This window comes from Sus scrofa, chromosome 7 (assembly GCF_054392235.1).
Source record: "Sus scrofa isolate SSC_HxYL_T2T_F1_AM1 chromosome 7, Sscrofa_HxYL_maternal_Yorkshire_Landrace_v2.0, whole genome shotgun sequence".
NCBI lineage: Eukaryota > Metazoa > Chordata > Mammalia > Artiodactyla > Suidae > Sus > Sus scrofa.
The window spans coordinates 118,966,031-118,984,348 of record NC_139389.1 but is presented as its reverse complement, the minus strand read 5'-3'; the positions used below and the strand labels follow the sequence as shown (position 1 = coordinate 118,984,348).

The 18,318-nt window shown below is 43.0% G+C and overlaps 1 protein-coding gene across 3 annotated transcripts in view; it reads right to left on the bottom strand.

The window, feature by feature from the left end:
- Positions 1-18,318, bottom strand: part of FLRT2 (fibronectin leucine rich transmembrane protein 2) — a 101,554-nt gene that overhangs the window by 7,706 nt on the left and 75,530 nt on the right. The window lies entirely within an intron of this gene.

Sequence of the window (18,318 nt, the reverse complement as noted above, 5' to 3'; positions counted from 1 at the left end):
TATGTGAAATAACAATCATTCAGTGGAAAGGGTATTCAAGAAATGAAAATGATTCCATGATCTTTATCATCAAAAGAAAATCTTATTGTGATCTCTCACTATCAGTGATTATATTGTGACTTTCACATGCCAGTCAGTACCTTCTCTTTCAGATGGATTTGCATCTCCAAACAGAGAGGCACACAGGGCACAGGGCTGAAGCCACTGAATCAATGCTGACCTGCAAAAGCAGCCGGTCACAGATTTCAAGATGACATGAGTGCCTGAGCAATGAGTCCAATGTAAGGCGGAAAAAAGGTGACATTCTTTCCAGTTATCAACAAATGCAAAATGGGGACTGGGAAAGTTATAGAGAAAGATGCACCCTTTTGATCTGACACCGTGATGAAGCAGTTGAAAGGTCATGCACAGAAGTGCAGGTGAAGGCAGAGAGAAGACTTCTCTTTTCTTCCCCACTCCCTGCCTCCTCATCTTTGTCTGCCGCCCAAGTAGCTCCAACTGGAGTCATCAATGAGAATGACCAAACTTTGGTCCATGACACATCACCACTGATGCCCTCTTTTGAGACCTCCAGAAATAGGTGAGAAACATCCCTGTGATTCCTTTGAGAGGTGACAACACAAGCTCATGACTGGGAATAAATTATTTTTCAACAACTCAACCTTCCTCCCATCGGCATGTGCTTTTCTACTTCAAAAAAAAAAAAAAGAAAAGAAAAGGACTTTCAGCAAATTTCAAAATGAGAGAAGACACCATTGGGGAAGTCAAGGCAATCTGCAGATAGTAATCAAACCTTTTTGCTCCAAAACTACTTCATCTATTTTTAGATTAGAGAAGTAAAGAAGTTAATTGAAAGGTGCCACATTTGATTTCCCTACAAAATAAGCTAACATGACAGGACACGGCAAGCTGGGCAACTCTTAATTCTCACCAATACATAGTGATGGAAACAACATATCTAAAAGCACAGAGGAGCTATTTGAGATTGTTCCCTAAGCTATCTTGAGAAACGTAATTTAAAAAGAAAAAAAGATTGTAATTGCTATTTAAGTGTCCAGAATATTGTAAATTTGTTCTTCAAATTAAAAGATTGTGAGCCATCTGAAAAATCCCTTAGATGACCAGAAATGGTAATATTCATTTTTTTTTTATTGTTCGGAAACCTTAAAAAAAGAGAAGGGAGTGTAGGGAGTCTCTTTCTAGGCAAAACAGATGGATGCAATACTTTATTAAAAATCGAACATTACTTAATTTGTTGAAATTTACAAATTTATGTTTTGTCATTGAACGGGAGCCATCCCCTCTAGCAAAAATCTCCCTATACGCTGAAAGAATAATTTATAATGATATGTAGGGTAGTGCAGGAAAAGTGAGATAATTGCACCAGCTCGATGCCATCCCTAGCTCAGGTTTCAAATTTTCAACATTCCCTAACTGCCTGCGACTCAAGTGTGATCTTTGGTCCAATAGCATGAACCTGACCTGGGAAGTTGTTGGAAGCACAAAATTTGCATATTAACAAGAGCCTATGGGGTGCACTTTAAAATTTGAGAGAAGCACAGCCCTAAACACAGTTCCGTCCAAGTTAATCATTCAAATGTTTTCATTTATTAAATGTAAAATCAATGCAAGAGCATGTGAAATGACTCATTTGAGAAGAGTAAAAGCATAAGCCATAGGAATCACTTTTGTCCCCAGGAAATGGTCTCAAATCACATCTTAGGTAAGTGACATCTTATAGGTAGAGTAACACAATGGCTAACTACGTCACTTGGCCTCAACAGACCCTTGAAAATGTATGTCTGAATGACAAGCACGAATGTCCAGTAGGAGCTTAAAGAGTTATTTGTAATGAAAAGGGCCCACTTTGGAGTTCCTGTCATGGCTCAGTGGAAAGGAATCTGACTAGGATCCATGAGGACGAAGGTTTGATCTCAGGCCTTGCTCAGTTTCTTTGTGCTCCTTGGGAACCCCACACAATAACAGTGCCATTAGCATGTACTCTTCAAAGCATGTAGGAAAGTGAGACTGAAAGAATAGAATCTAGCACATTTCTGAGTTTTCCACAGGAATCTTCAAAGTGTGATAGCAGCACATAAAGAAAAGAATTTCCCAAGGGTGATAAACAGCTGCCCCAGAGTCTTTGAGTTCCTTTGTAAAAAGGATAGATGCTTCTTAACTGCATTTACAAGCCGAGGTTTTTTTGTTTGTTTGTTTTATTTTTTCCCTTTCTTTTTCTTTTCCTTTTTATTTCACTATTTGGAAGTTCCCTGGCTAGGGGTCAAATTGGAGTGCAGCTGCAGGCCTATGCCACAGCCACAGCAACACCTAATCTGAGCCACATCTGTGACCTCCTCTGCAGCCACATCAAGGCCAGATCTTTAACCTACTGAGTGAGGCCAGGGATTGAACCTGCATCCTCACAGACAGTATGTTGGGTTCTTCACCTATGGAGCCACAATGGGAACTCCACAAGCTGAGTTTTAAGGCCCCAGAAACAACTAGCCAATGCTTAAGGATGGCAGCACATATTTAGAGAGTTTTTCAGGGAACAGCCTCAAGGCAATAACGACGGGGTGCTAACAAAGTACCCAAGGATGGACCTGGAGACTCACTGTGCATCAAATTACAAAGCTTCCACTTGCCTCCGCTGTGTCCTCTATAAGGAGAGCAGCAGCCCTATCAGCCAAGTCTTTGCCTGAGGCCTTGCTCTCCGGCAGGTGTATTTTACTTATGAGTGGCTCTTGTATAATTACATAAGAAGAGGATGTGATCCCGAAGAAAGCGCCTAATAGGATTACATGGGGCGAACTGTCACTGTTTATCCTCCTCAATAGGAGAAAAACCCCAGCTAGAGCACGTTGTGTTGATCAGCTATGACAAGTTCGATTTCGAATGAAAACAAACTCTCAGGGTTTCTTTGTGCTTCTTGGGAACCCCGCAAAATAACAGCACAGCGTAGACTTGTTCTAATCCTTGGATAGACAACAGCCTACCTATTACATCAGCCAATAGACTGTATCTTTGTTCAAATTAGAGCAAGTGTAAAACTGCAACCATCTAGGCAATAATGATTTTTCAAATTTTAAGTCGGCTAAAATCTCCTCCATGTTTGCAGCTGTAATTCCTACTAAATACAAAAGGGAGAAATCCTTTTAGGCCCTAAAATAGAGGCTGTACTTACACAGAGAGTAGTATAGTATAATAGCCAAAAGCTGAACCCCTGAGTTTTCATCCCAACTCCGGCACTTCAGAGCTGTGGGGCTATGGAAAAATTACTTAACCTCTTAAGTCTTAGCCTCCTTAGGTGACAAATGAGGAGACAATAGCTCCTAACTCAACAGCCCTGTTGAGAGGATTAAATAGGCTAACATTTGTGAAAAGCTTATATAGTGCCTGACACATGCCAAAAATGTACTAAATATAAGCCGCTATTCTCTGTGTACTTATTGTTAATGATCTCCAAAAAGGTGAACTCCAAAATGTAGAGTAAAATAAAGTCACCTTTGACCTGCTGAGCTCTCTGTTCTTACGCTTAGTCCAGGATTTCTCCCCATCAGCACTATCCAAATTTTGAGCCACATCATTCTTTTGCTGTGGAGCTGCCGTGAGCATCCAAAGACGTCTTCAGACACTGCCATGTGCATGTCCCCTGAGGAGGCAGAATGTCCCCAGTTGAGAACCACTGACCTATGTCATCTCATGAGTTCCTTTGAAGGTCAGTATTTTTATCCTGATTTTACAGAGGAAATTGAAGACATCTTTTTAATCAACAGAGCCTAAAAATGCTTTGTGCCACAGACATAAAAAAAAGCATGAAAATGCGGTATGTTTTCAGTCATTTATTCAGCCAACATCTATTGGGTACTAGAATGAAGATACCATCATGCACAACTGAGGTGGCTTTTGCCTTTGTGAGTCTTAGAAGTACAATGAGGGGAAGAAATGAATAAGCGGGGAATTGCGGTACTGTGTAAAGAATTCCAAACTCGGGGTGTCAGGGATTTAGGGACCCCTGTAAAAGTGCTAAACTAGTCCATAGTGTTTCAGGAAAAACACAGCAGGGGAAGGATTAGCTCTGTGAGGATTTGAAGGATGGGAAGGTGCAAGCCTGGGAAGAGATTCTAGAAGTTCTACTCATGGACAGTTGTCATGTGGATCAGGAGGTGAGCGCCAGCCTGGCTCAGAAAAGGGACAAAACATTGACTGCAAAGCACTTTCCCCCAACTCTGTGTTTCCCACTCAGGTAACCCGGTCTCTGGAAGATAACAAACAACCCATCAAAATCATTAGCTATTTCATTTATGTCTTTAAAAGTTGGGAATAAGAAGGTTTTGCTGTAATTTCAAGATGAATTTCAAATATGGAAAACAACAGTTGTGTTTTTCTTCTTCTTTCTTTCCTATTTGTTTGAATACTGCACCGAATATGCCTCCCCTTTAGGAAATGAGAGATCATGAAGAATGGCTTAAGGGAAGGTGCTAGGTAAAAGCAGAAATTTTCATTTAAAGGAGAAAACAGAGTTTCAAAAGCCTGAGTGCAAATCAACATGCAGCGAATGCTCTTTGGAGACAGCAAGAGCCTGGCCCTGCCTGTCTGTTAAAGATGACAGTAAGAGGAGCAGTTATGCCAGGCTACTTTAATTTAACTCTTTTCACAGGAACTGAGACTCAAAGGACATAAATCATGGAAAAGCTTTCTGCAAAGTGTTTCTCTCCTAGAGCTACCTAAAAAGTTTTTTGTTTTTGTTTTTTTTTAAATTAATTCCAGTAGCCTGTATTTCAGGAGAGCTTAATAAACTCAGACTTTCAAAATCATAATATAGGGAGTTCCCACTGTGGCTCAGCGGTAACAAATCCGAATAGGATCCATGAGGACACAGGTTTGATCCCCGACCTAGCTCAGTTGAGTTAAGGATCTGGCATTGCTGTGAGCTGCAGTGTAGGTTGCAGACTCAGCTAGAATCTGGCGTTGCTGTGGCATAGGTGTAGGCTATAGCTCCAATTCAACCCCTAGCCTGGGAACTTCCATATGTCACGGATGCAGCCCTAAAAAAATTTAAAAAAAAATTTCATAGTACAGAAAATAGAAATTGTCAATAAGCATTGCTAATTGCATAATATGACATTAGGACAAACTTAATCGAATCTTAATGGTTTTGGCTTTGGCTGGATTATGCCAGGACAGCATATCATGAGAAGTGATAGAAGTGAGAAAGCTAACCTGAAGAGGGAGTCCACTAGAAAAGTTTCCCTAAATACAGCAGATTTAGAGCTTCTGGAGACACAGAGGTGCAGAATTCATAGGCCCAACTACCCTACAAATGTCTTTGTTACAATCTGGAAACAGTAAAGCAATTTATAGATCTTGTGCACATTTCCACATCCCTCAAGATAGGTTATAAATACTGTTCCTACAACAATCAGGAGAGGTCTATAGTTAGCTGGCCAAGACATGGGGATTAGCAGAGGAATTTGGGGGAAAAGATAGCAATAGCTACCCCCTAACTTGAAACCATTTTACCATCCCCTTCCCTGAAGCTCTACCAAGGCCCTTGAAGTTTCTCATAAGACAAATATTTTTCTTTGCTAAATCAGAGAGAGAGAAAGAAGAGAAGCGGGAGAGAAGGAGGGAAGGAAAGAAAGGAACACATTATTTAAACAGGTGAATCTTCTGGCTCTAGTCAGTCTAGAATTGAAAACATTAAAATTGGACCAAAAAAGAAAAAGAAGAAAAAGAAGAAGAGGAAGAAGAAAAAGCTATTCTCCTGACAAGCACAAAATTCTCTAACACATTTGAAGCATCATCTTCACGAGGTTTCCAGTGAAGATGTTTTAAATAATAGGGGTAAGTTTAGAAGAAGCAACTGAAGTTATAAAGTCAATGTCATAAACATTGAGGACACCTTATTATTGCCTTATGCTGCTCTCAATCCATGAGGGAGCTCCCACTGACCATTCCCTGGGTTCATATAAATCTGCATAATCTAGGACTGCAAGCCTGAGTCTTCAGGGTATTTAGTAAGCCCAGTGGTGAACAGAGAGTAATAGAGAAGAATTTTATTGAGATAGCACCAATAATATATATGTATATGTATGTATGTATGTATTCCATAAAGGATCAAACCCCTACAGGCCATGTCTATACACTTTTTAAACAACTTCAAAGGGAGGTAGTTCAACCATTCATACATTCATTCATTTGCTCAACCAGATTGTGACCACATCTTGGCTCAGGCATTAAAAAATAGCTGATTTCTTAGACTCTGACCTTTGGAAGACATTTTCCCATCATCTTATCCAGTAATTCCCCATCCCCAAGGGTCATCAAAAACCCCTAGGGAAGATGATGAAAAATTAAGGTTTCTGGGTCCCATCCCTGCAGATTCTGGTTAGAGAGGTCTTTAAAGAATGTCAAGCAGGTACATTTTGTCAATTTTCCCAGGGTGTGTCTGATGATCAGTCACTTCAGGGTTTGACTATCCAGACACTCACTCTCAGGAGATCCTTGCAGGACATGGATACAGCTGGTCCTTCTCTCTTCTGATCAAACCAGGAAAGGAAAGGTAGAGATCAGGGGCCATGGAAAGAGCCAAGGGTTCGGAGTCAGAATTTGGTCTGGGCTTAGCTCACACCCATTAACAGCTTGACAAAGGGAGCTTGGCTTAACCTCTCAGAACTTCACTTTTTTCATCTCAAGAGGGGATAATAAGCCATGCTTGCAAAATTGCTGAGAAGACTAGATGTAGTGCTTGACTAGATGTAGTGTAATATAAGGTAACTAAAAGCGCCAAGTAGGCATGTGATAAGTTGTGATTTTAAGACAAAGTAGAGAGGGTGTAACGAGCAAGAGCCAGAGTCTGGGGACAGTTGGCCTGGACAGCTTCCCCACTCACTAGCTGTGTTGACTTGGGCACATTACTCATCTCCCTATGCCCCAGTTAACTCAGGTGCAAAATGGGGAAAATGAGAGCATTGATTTCCTATGGTTGTTGCAGGACTACACATCACACAAAAATCACTTAAAATGTTACCTAACACATGGAAAACATACACTCATCATGTGTTGGTCATTCCTATTATTAGCATTAAAATAATACTTTTAAAAAGTCCCCCATTCCAGGGAGCTTTTGTGATTAACTTAGTACGGAGGTGGTTCTTTTGAACTCATCAAATTTTATTTTCCTTCCACTTTCGTTCCCTATGTTTTTCCACTGGAAATGCACACATACAACTTTCCATCCATCAACCCTGGCAAATATGTGGAGATATTCACTGAGTCTCTGAGACCTTCTCCTTTCCTGTGTAAATGTCTCTTTTCTTTTTTTGCTCCAGAATCTTAGCAATGCCGATGCCTTCGTTGGTAATGCTTTTCTTGATATGCGTTGCCCAGAATCGAAACTAAGACTCACAGTGATCTGACCAGCATGAAGTACAGCTGGGCAAATAGGTGAGAAATAGTGGAAAATGCCCATTCCCAACCAGGCATGGAGCTGGTTCCTAGAAAGATAACTAGGACATGGCCCTTGGTATTGAGTCAAGGTTCATGCCAGATCAAAAAACTATTTGCATAAGGCTCTTTGTAATTCCAAAGCATGTTAATATGTTTCATTTCATCTAATCCCACAACAACCCACAGGCAAGATTTATATCAACCTCAAATGAAGACCATAGAGATAAAGTAATTTGCCCAAAGCCACTGACACGGTATGGACAGACACTGGTATTACGCATTTTCAGCATGAAAATGAAAGCTTCATGTATAATTTTATGAATGGTATTAGTTATAATGGCATTAAGGCCAATACCCACTTCCCTGCAGAAACTAAAGCTCCACCTCACTGTTCAAATTTACAAAATTAGCCTGGCGTTTAAAGTAGGTAATGAGGAGTTCCCATTGTGGCTCAGCAGGTTAAGGACCTGATGTTGTCTCTTTGAGGATTCACTCCCTGGCCTCTCTCAGTGGATTAAGGATCTGGTGCTGCTGCAAGATGCAGTATAGGACGCAGATGCATCTTGGATCTAGCACTGCTATGGCTGTGGCATAGGCTGTAGCTGCAGCTCCCTGTTCAACCCCTAGCCTTGGAACTTCCATACACTGTAGGTGTGGCTGTAAAAAGAAAAACAAAAAGGTGGGTTAACACTTCCAAGCTGGACTGGTGCATAAGTAAAGAGTAATTACATCACAGAACCCGTTATCTGCTCTCCTCACATACTCCAGGGCTCAGCAGCAATAGGCCATGGAGGGCTGCCCAGCAGATGGGCAGCCGCAAGCTGCCAAGGAATGGAGGCGTCTAAAGGACTTGATAGCTACTGATAAGTTGGTAGCAAGACAGACAACAAAGTCTCCTGGCCTCTTTCACGTAAAGAGCCCCAAGTTTGCTGCCACCACGTTCTCCACCTTGGGGAGGTCTTTATGTGGGGCCACTGGAAGAAAAGCTGTTGGAGGGATAAAACTAAATGCCAGCTGTCCAGGATTTGGCACCCTTGTGTATTCTAATTAAATGAGATGCTGAAGGTGTCATGAGTTCCTTAAACTCTGAGTAGAAAAAAAAATGTGTAGAAAGTGGGATCAGTAAGCCCCCAAACTGTAATTTGGGGGAAAACTGGCTACATCTGCTTTTTCTCTGCAAGAGACTGTGGCCAGGCAACCCCATAAGAGCACCTGACACCTGAAAGTCTGAAAGGTTCCTCCTTCCCTTTTCCACCCTATAACTCAAACAGGCAGTGCTCATTCTGAATATTTATGTCCCTTTCCATTCTGTCCCCCAACCAGCCATGTGCCCAAGTGCAACCTGCCAGCATCGACCTGGAGTCGATGAATGAGAATTCATCCTGTTTCCACACCCCTCCCCTCTCTTCCTTTTCAGGAAGGCAAGCTATGCAGGGCTAGAACAAAAGGTCTGGCTTAATGTTTAAACAGTTCTTGATCATTCAAGAGAAGGAGTAAACCAATAACTATACTCACATTATTCCCCACCAGGCTTCTGTACATTTCCACCCTGAGTTGAGATTCAGCCAAATAGTCAACCACCTACTGAGTGCTAGCCACGGCTAGTCTTGTGGACTGCCTACAGAGCTATGAGAAATAAGTCCTTATTAGCCCTAATTGACAAATGAGGAAACTCGCTTGGGGAAATCTGTGACTTATACCAGTTCAAACGGTAGTTTATCCTAGAGACAGAATTGCAACTCAGTTTTCATGGATGAAAAACAGCGCTCTGCCCGCAACATCACATTTCTCCCCTTGTCAGTTTAGGGTATACAATCTACCATTTCAAAAGTTCTGCCAACACCTCAGGGTCCCTTACCCCCTATTCTTTCACTGCATCAATCAAACAAATACTTCCCAATCCAATCAAGCAAATACTTCCCAATCTCACCCCACCTGAGATTCAGATTCCCAAAGAGAAAGTCACCTAACAGCATAGACTAGGTCCGCCTTAAGTACGCAAGCCCCTAAAGTGAGACCTCACCCCATCTAGCAGTCCTATTACACTCCTCTGGAAAGTGTCCTCTCCCTTCCCCTCAAAGGTGACATCAATCTTCCTCCTAGATCTCCAAGCCTTTTCCTTTTACTCTGCAGACAACCTGACTTTAGTCTGAAGATAAACAGAAGGCATCAGACAGGATCTCCCTTCTTGTTTTGTTTGTTTGTTTTTGCTTTTTTAGGGCTGCACCTGCGGCATTTGGAAGTTCCCAGGCTAGGGTCAAATTGGAGCTGTAGCCACAGGCCTACACCACAGCCACAGCAACGCAAGATCCAAGCAACCTATCCTACAGCTCACCATAACGCCAGATCCTTAACCCACTGAGGGAGGCCAGGGATTGAACCCACATCTTCATGGATCCTGGTCAGGTTTGTTAACCACTGAGCTATGAAGGGAACTCCCTCCCACCTCTTGCTGCTGCCAAATATTCACGTCTACCTTCATCTGCAAGCACTCTCTCTTCTTTACAGGTTAATCACATCGTCTCCTCCTCAGAGCCCTTGCTCTATAGGCCTCTGAGAAGACAACAACCTCCCCCTTCCGAGTGTGCATGATCCCTCTGCCTCAAACTGGATCCACTTTTAAACAGTCCCCAATATTTTCCACTAGAAAAAATCCCTTTGACCCCCAAGTCCTCCCTCCAACTATTCCCATGTTTCTCTCCCTTTAGCCAAATTACTGGAAAGAATTGTCCATCATCGACATCCCTATTTTCTCACCCCACATCCATCCCACTTTACCACACGCCACACTAGTTTCTGACCCTTCCCCTCCCCACATGCTTCTCTCACTTTTAACACTCAGCCCTGGACTGGAAAATCCATCGGGCTTCCTTTTGCCCGTCTTCCTCCTATTTAAGCTCACGACCTCATTTAGACTTGGGCATGCCTTTCTTGAAACATTCTCCTTCCTTGCTATGACATCAGTCTGCTGGTTTTCTGCCTACTCCTCTTGCCATTTCCTCTTTGGTAAGAGAAAGAGGAAGCTCTCCCTCTTCGATGCAGTCATTCAATGTGAGTTCACTAAGGTTGGGTGCAGAAACCCTTCTCCACTTCCCTTTGTAAGAAATGGCATCCAAGCCTCAAGCTTACGTGATCCTACATGCAAATGGACCTCCAACCTCTCAGCTCCTTCCCTGTACATTCAAGCCCCCATGTGACTTGATCACTTCGGTGTTTCAAGAGCAATTCCAACTTAGCATTTATAGTTTTAGATACTCCAGAAGAACCTTACATACACTGACTCATAATAAAACCATGCATTTTATATGATCATTACCTCCACAGAGGGAACGGAGGATCCAAGTTAAGGAGCTTCTCCAAGGCGGATCAGCAGAGAAGTGACAGGGATGGATTTGAACTCAAGCCTGGGCTGCAGGGCTTTGCTTCTAACCTGTGTTCTGCCACCCTGTGAACTCCACACAGCCAGAGGCTGCTCTGCTTTCACTCACTGTTGTCTCCCCAGAGCCTGGACAGCACGTGGCAGGCATTCAAGAAGTGTGTGTGGAATAAATGGACAAATCAAAGAACGACCTTCGGATGATTACTTTGTTTGAAGAGGCAGTCTGTAAAAACCCTTCAACATCTTCCATCTGAGGTCCCACAAGGAATCACCGGGATAATATTTCAGAACAGGCTTTAAGGGTTTTCTGCTACACTAACCTAACTGGAGAGATTGATGGGTAAACAGTCCCCAAGCACAACGAAATGAGATGACCTTAGTAAAAGACACAGAACACGCACAGAGGAAATAATTGTAATTACTACCGCACTGTTCTTGCTTTACAAACTAACTTCCAACTCTCTGCTCTTCTTCGGCAAGAATACTATTGAAAGAAGGTCAGTCTGATCTATTACTACAAACTCTGTTTGATGAAAGGCATGCCTGATCGCACTAGGTGCCTAACGCCTCAGTTCTAAAGTGGTTATGACCTGAATTCAGGTAAGTCTTTAGGGTTTGCCGCAGCAAAAACTGTGTTTGCACTCATAGATACTAACAGCTTATAAATATTTACATACATTCAACATGACAGTTCAACTGGGTTTTAATTTAATTGCACATCACTTTACCACTCCACATAGTTAGAATTCCCACAAAATAGGCCAGTATCGTTGAGAGCTGTAAAAATGCTTATGAAAAAAAAATAAACAAAATCCAAAACTACAAACATGGCCTTTTTTCCCACCAAAATACTGTACCCCATAGGTAATATACATAATGAAACAGAAAATCTTGTGTCTCCTTCACAAGGAGGATACAGATTTCAGGCAGCGATATTGATTAGGCGCGTGAAATGAAATTACATAGTGTGTATTTCCAGGTGAGTTATCTGGTTTTGAGTCTTAAAAAATGAAAACTTCATTGCTTAGGCCTATTTCGGTACAATAGGGATGGCTCTGAATGTAAATGGTATAAAATTTCCTCACCGAATAAATAAGTTTTTACAATGTACCTTCTCATCTTCAGAACACCTGTCATGCAGAAGTGTCAGGCTATGTTCAAGGGACTATTTCTGGATTGTAGGGGATGAGAAGGGACAAGAAACAGAAGAAAGATGATTATTTCTCATCCTTGACCCTCTCCTCCTCCCAAGGACGTTCTTCCCCCAACCCCTGCCCTAGAACATGACCAGATGTGAGTTAAGATTAAATCAAGTGATTTCTAAGACATAAAATAAGACCCAGATGAGAGGCATCGGTGCCGTATCCAGTGTGGTTACACACTGCACAGAAGGAACAAGCCAAAGGAAAATAATTTAAACACACACACACACACACACACACACACACACACACACACCAGATTTTCAAAAGTACCTTTAAAGAAATCTATATTGGTGGCTTTTCTCACTTGAATGAATTTGGAAATTTCCCCAAATACTGATGAATTTAAACATATGAGCCATTCCTTTTATAGGTTTAAACACAGTCAGAGCCTGGGTTTCATTTATGAACACTGTGGGTTTCCAACTTTACCCCACATGCAAAAAGTTTATTTTCTCAAGTTCCCATTGTGGCGCAGTAGAAACGAATCTGACTAGTATCCATGAGGGTGTGGGTTCGATCCCTGGCCTCACTCAGTGGGTTGGGAATCTGGCGTTGCCATGAGACGTGGCTTGGATACTGAGTTGCTGTGGCTGTGCTATAGGCTGACAGCGACAGCTCCTGATTTGACCCCTAGCCTGGGAACTTCCACAGTAAAAAAGGCAAAAAAAAAAAAAAAAAAAAAAAAAGAAAGAAAGAAAGAAAGAAAAAAAAAGTTTATATTCTCTTAGATACACACTGCCAATCAATTTCAAACACTTAATTCTTTGTTTCAAAAAGAAAGAGCTTCCATCAAAAAAAGAAAAATCAGGAGAATATGATAACTTCTTTCCTTCCTCCCTCCCTCTCTTCCTCTTTCCCTCCCTCCTCCTTTCTTTCTTTTTCAGTAAGGAAAGTAAAGCTACAGTCTGATTCAGTCTATGTCACCAGACCCGTGTGCACATAGCTGGCACCAGAGGGAGGCACCACAGCTGTAAGATGATCCCAGTAAAACACACACACACACACACACACAGAAGTCACATGAGAAGAAAATTTTGAATGGCTTTTAATCTTTGTCTCGGCTACTTTAATGGTTGTTCAGAAAAGATTTCCTATCTCCACTTGTAAAATAAAACTAGAAACTCAAGCTTTAGAGAGGAATGTGAAGTTTGGGATGATAGAGCCGATTTTAAAGACTGAGATTGATGAGGGGAGCATCGTATGTTTGAAATCAGATCAGATTACTAATTCCTTCCTTAGCTATATTTTCACGCTTGATTGAAAGGCAGAGCCCCCTGGTCCTTGGAAGTATCAGAGTGGGTCGAAGAAGGTTTACATAATAAATCATTACATCTAAATGGCAGGCCTGTTTTCTCTTATTAGACAAAACACTCAAGTAATAGAACAAGGAAAAGAACACGTGGGGGGGCAGCCATTTACTTAATGGGACATGGTTTCCCAACAGATCTCTGTTTCCTTAAAAACCCCTTTTTCCACCAGTTCCCTGACACTTCTAATTTTATAATTATAAACTAATTTCTTTGGACTAGAATGCTACCCTGTCCAGAAATCCAAAGAATCTTGGCAGACATTCTAAATCAAGTTAAGTATATCAGACTTTTCCCTAAAGCTAGTATTTCTCATGCATTGATCCGTCCAACAAGTATTGAGCAGCTACTCTGCGCCTGACACCGTGCAAGGCCCTTGGGAGGTGGAGATGACAAGACAAAGTCCCCCCAGTCCGGAAGGTGATTATGTTTCCACAGCACGACAGAAATGAAACGTCAAACAAAAACTACAAACTTGAGACGGGAAATGATAAAATTATGAGCAATGTCATGAGAGACACAAAGAAGTGTGAGAGAAAATATGGGGAGGCTGCACACGTGTTGGTTTAGATATGGGGGCAAGAACTGAAGAATGGGATTCCCAAAGGATAAGCCGCTGCTATCCGTGGGGCAGCCAGGACAAGGGGAGGATGGTGCATGGGAGGAAAGAGGCTAATGCAACAGTCCAGGTCTTGGCAAGAGCAGGTGCAAAGGCAGAAAGGAAGAAGAGTCTGATCTCTTCCAGGAACTAAAAGACCAAGGGGGCTGGGGACATTTTGCGAGGAATGACGTGAGTGGGGGTCAAGGGTTCTGATAGGCCTGGCCATGCGGGGCCTTAAGGCTTTCACCAGCCACTTGGGTTTTATTCTGAAGACAATGGGCAAGAGAGCCTGCAGTTAAATGGACTCGGGCAGGGAGGGTACCATGACGGATGGGAAAGATGGAAAGGGACAGCCTGGGTCTCTGCAGCAAAAAAAATGGAAAGATGTTCGGGGGAGAGGGAGTAATGATAAAGTAGAAGAGGACATTTTATCCAGAAGAGGAGCTGGGGAAGGAAAAGCAAGTACCACACTCCCAGCAGAATTTCCTCTTCAAATGTCCCGTTTCAGAGAGCCTCTCAAATACCGTCCCCTCACCCCCAACTCCCTTGTCGTCATCTGTCTTAAATTCTCTTTGGAAATAGCTGCTGTATAAATAATAAAGAAATACAGCTTCGAGTAAAGAACCTCGAGGACAAAGTGAGGTACCCACGCTGCATAAAGACAACTGTGTAATTAATGAGGAGGCTCTCCCCCCTTCTAGGTCGAGAGTGCTGAAGCCTGTCACCTTGCTCTGTGTCGTGTCCCTTCCACTGGGAAAGGCGCAGACCACCTGCTGTTCCCTAGCAGGTACACTGGTCCCTACCTATAGATTATTCTATGTAGTGAAGAAAAGCTTTGGCTTTTTTTTTTTTTTTTTTTTTTTTTTTGAGGCTATGAGCATAGCCTGGCAAACCACCATAGGTAATTTTGAAAAAGTGGCTTTTTGTGACCCTAGTGACAGAGGCATTGCTAGGTCCTTCCAGGGTTTGTCAAGGCTGTGTCATTTATGAGATGCTGTGCTGTCTCACCTGAGCATGCGGTGGTGGCATCTCTGCCCTGCTCTCTGCAGGTGAGCCTGTGCATTCTCTGCTGTTACCTGAAATCTGTTCACACGCTTTCAGACCTAAGTCTACTCACAAGGAGAGCAGTTGCTAAGTTGGGGGATTTACAGGGGCAGAAACTGTCGCTATTTAGGGTCAGGACTTAGTGAAGTGAATTTCCAGGTGAAACAGTCACTTCCATTGGCTACCTTTGAATGTGGCTGATCCTGGCCCCCCATGTTTTCTCAGAAGGTTCTGTCCCCCTGACCCTCTTGCCTACTCTTCAAGGAAATCAGAGTAAGGGGGTCATTTCAAAATGAAGGGGAGTTCCTGAAGGAGCTGAAACTGACCACAGGGGCACCCTCAGGCTGAGACCTGCACCCCCACTCCTACCCCATCGAGGCAAGAAGCACACAGGTCCAAACAGCATGACCATCTGAAGACTGTACAGCTTCTTTTGGGCTATGCTTTTTGTAGCCAGGGTCCAGAATTTCCTGCCCCAAACCTTCTCCTGGGTTCTGAGTGGGCTTCTTTCCTGGGTCTGTCCTATTGACATTCTGACATCTCTAGGCCCACTTATCTGGGTGAGGGTGCAGAGCTGGCATGTGTGGGAAAAGCCCCTATGGTCTGGAGTGAAACCCCTGTGGTTTGAGAGCAGTTCTCTCTATACTGCTTTCTATGCAGAGCCGGTGGACTTGGAGTTTTGGTTTTTTGGTTTTTTTGTTTGTTTGTTTTTTAGAGCCAAACCCATGGCATGGAAATTCCCAGGTTAAGGGTCAAACTGGAGCTGAAGCTGCCAGCCACAGCCACAGCCACAGCCACAGCAACACCGCATCGGAGCCACGTCTGAGACCTACATTGCAACTCATGACAACGCAGGATCCTTAACCCACTAAGTAAGGCCAGGGATTGAACCCTTGTCCTCATGGATGCTAGTTGGGTTTATAACCCTCTGAGCCACAAGAGGAACCCCTGGAGTTTGAGACTTTTAAAGTCAAATTTGCTCGGCCTTCCATGACATCCTGAAAGGCAGATCAGTCAGGGGTAGGACAACTGTCCACACTTTATAAACAATCTGTTAAGAAGACTGAGAGCTTGTCAAAGATTAGCTCTATGGCTGTCCTCTCACTAACTCTGGCTCAGGGGGCTGCAAATGTTTTGGGGGCACACCTGCTGATGGCAGGGGCTCTTCACATGATGAGAGGACCTTCCTCCATGAAGAGAAAACAGGTGCATCGTTTCCAAATAGCTATGAACATCCTCTTGGTATTTTATCCCCTAAGCATAACTTTGGGGTGATGGAAATACAAAAATTTTAAGAAACTTATTAATAACTCACAAGTCTTGCTAGAATTGCTAATTCTACAAAGAGCGAAATATATAAATAAAAATCCATTCAGTCATTTGTCATTTGAAAACTCAGTACTCAAAACCCAGGTCATGGATTGTTAAGAACTGAATCGCATCTCCTCAAACTCAAATGTCAAAGATCTAATTCCCAGTACCTGGGAATGTGGCTGTCTTTGGACGCAGGGTCTTTAAAGAAGCATTAAGTTTAAATGAGGTCATCGTGGTAGGCTCTAATCTAATGTGACTGGTGTCCTTGTGAGAAGAGGAGATTTACAGGACACAGACACACCCGGCGGGAAGACCGTATGGTGACCCGGGGAGAAAACAACCCCTTACAAGCCAGGAAGGGAGGCCTCCCTACTCTGATGACATCTTGATTTTGATCTTCTAGCCTCCAGAACCGTGAAAACATAAATGTCCATTGTTTAAGCCACTCGGGATGTGGTATTTTGTTATGGCAGCCCAAGCAGGCGAATACAGAAATAGACTCAGTTCAATAACTCATCATACAGTGGAAAACGAAGATACGTTAAGACAGGTGACTAAGAACAGCTCACCTAGGAGTTCCTGTGGTGGCACATGGGTAATGAACCCGACGAGTCTCCATGAAGAAATGGGTTCGATCCCTGGCCTCGCTCGCTCAGTAGGTTAAGGATCTGGGGTTGCCATGAGCCATGAGCTGTAGTGTAGCTCGAACACATGGCTCAGATCCTGCATGGTTGTGGCTGTGACATAGGCTGGCAGTTGCAGCTCAGACTCGACTCCCAGCCTGGGAATTTTTGTGTCACAGGTGCGGCCATAAAAAGCAAAAACATAAATAAAAATGAAAACTGGGAGCTCCTGTCACGGCACAGTGTAAATGAATCTGACTCGTATCTGTGAGGATACAGGTTCGATCCCTGGCCTTGTTCAGTGGGTTGGCGATCTGGCGTCACCTTGTAGCTCGAAGATGAGGCTCAGATCCCGAGTTGCTGTGGCTGTGGTGTAGGCCGGCAGCTGTAGCTCTGATTCAACCCCTAGCCTGAGAACTTCCATATGCCCTGAGAACTTCCATATGCCGAGGGTGAGGCTGTAAAAAGCGAAGCAAAACAAAACAAAAACAGAAACAAAAAACAGCTCACTTACAACCCATTCTCTGAACAAAATTACAAAGCAGACTTGTTTGTACACTGAGGGCAAGTCTTTCTTCAAATGTCCACTTTAAACCTCATTTCAGCTTCTGGGCCTCCCCGTAGGATTTCTCATTCTTGGATCTGAAAGTTTTCTTTTCCCAGGGGCTATGGTCATGCTCCTGGTAGTTCCAGGAACCCACTCACCTCCCACTTTTCAGGCCAACAAATAATGACTCCATACCTTTAATTCATTAACAAAGTACTTGTCTCAGGACAGAAATATCCACGGGGTAAGGGGACATCACTCTCGGGTTGAAACTTGCTCAATCCCATATTATAAAGAGCCAACCCCATTCTTACACAGTACCCTGATGCTTTGGGTTGGGGAGAAACACAATCATGTGAAATACAACAGGTCATGCACTCAACCAGGGCAATGCTCTCCCCAAAGGAGTGAAAAGTGAGCCCTTAGGGAAAGGAGAGGACAGCCATAGCTATTATGATAGCTTATGACCCTCCAAGTGGCCACAGTCCATAAATACAGAATACCTATGGTATTAAAATGAGGGAATAAGATCTTTAGGGAAAAAAGATCTAAGCAATCTCCCTAGGGGGACGATAATGACAAAAAGTATGAGAGACACTGTCACAGACTACCAAACAAGGAAATGAGAATAAGAGTTCACAGGTACTGAGTGTCATGTGAAACTGAAATGGACAACCATGTGCTTAAGAGTTACCAACTCATCAAATACTTATGGCAAGCCTGTGACACATGTTTTCTTATTCTTATTCTTATCATATTACCACTGTAAGTGACACAGAAACTGAGGCCTGACAGTTTAAGTAATTTTCCCAGGATGACATAGCTCAAACACACGGTAGCTGGGAT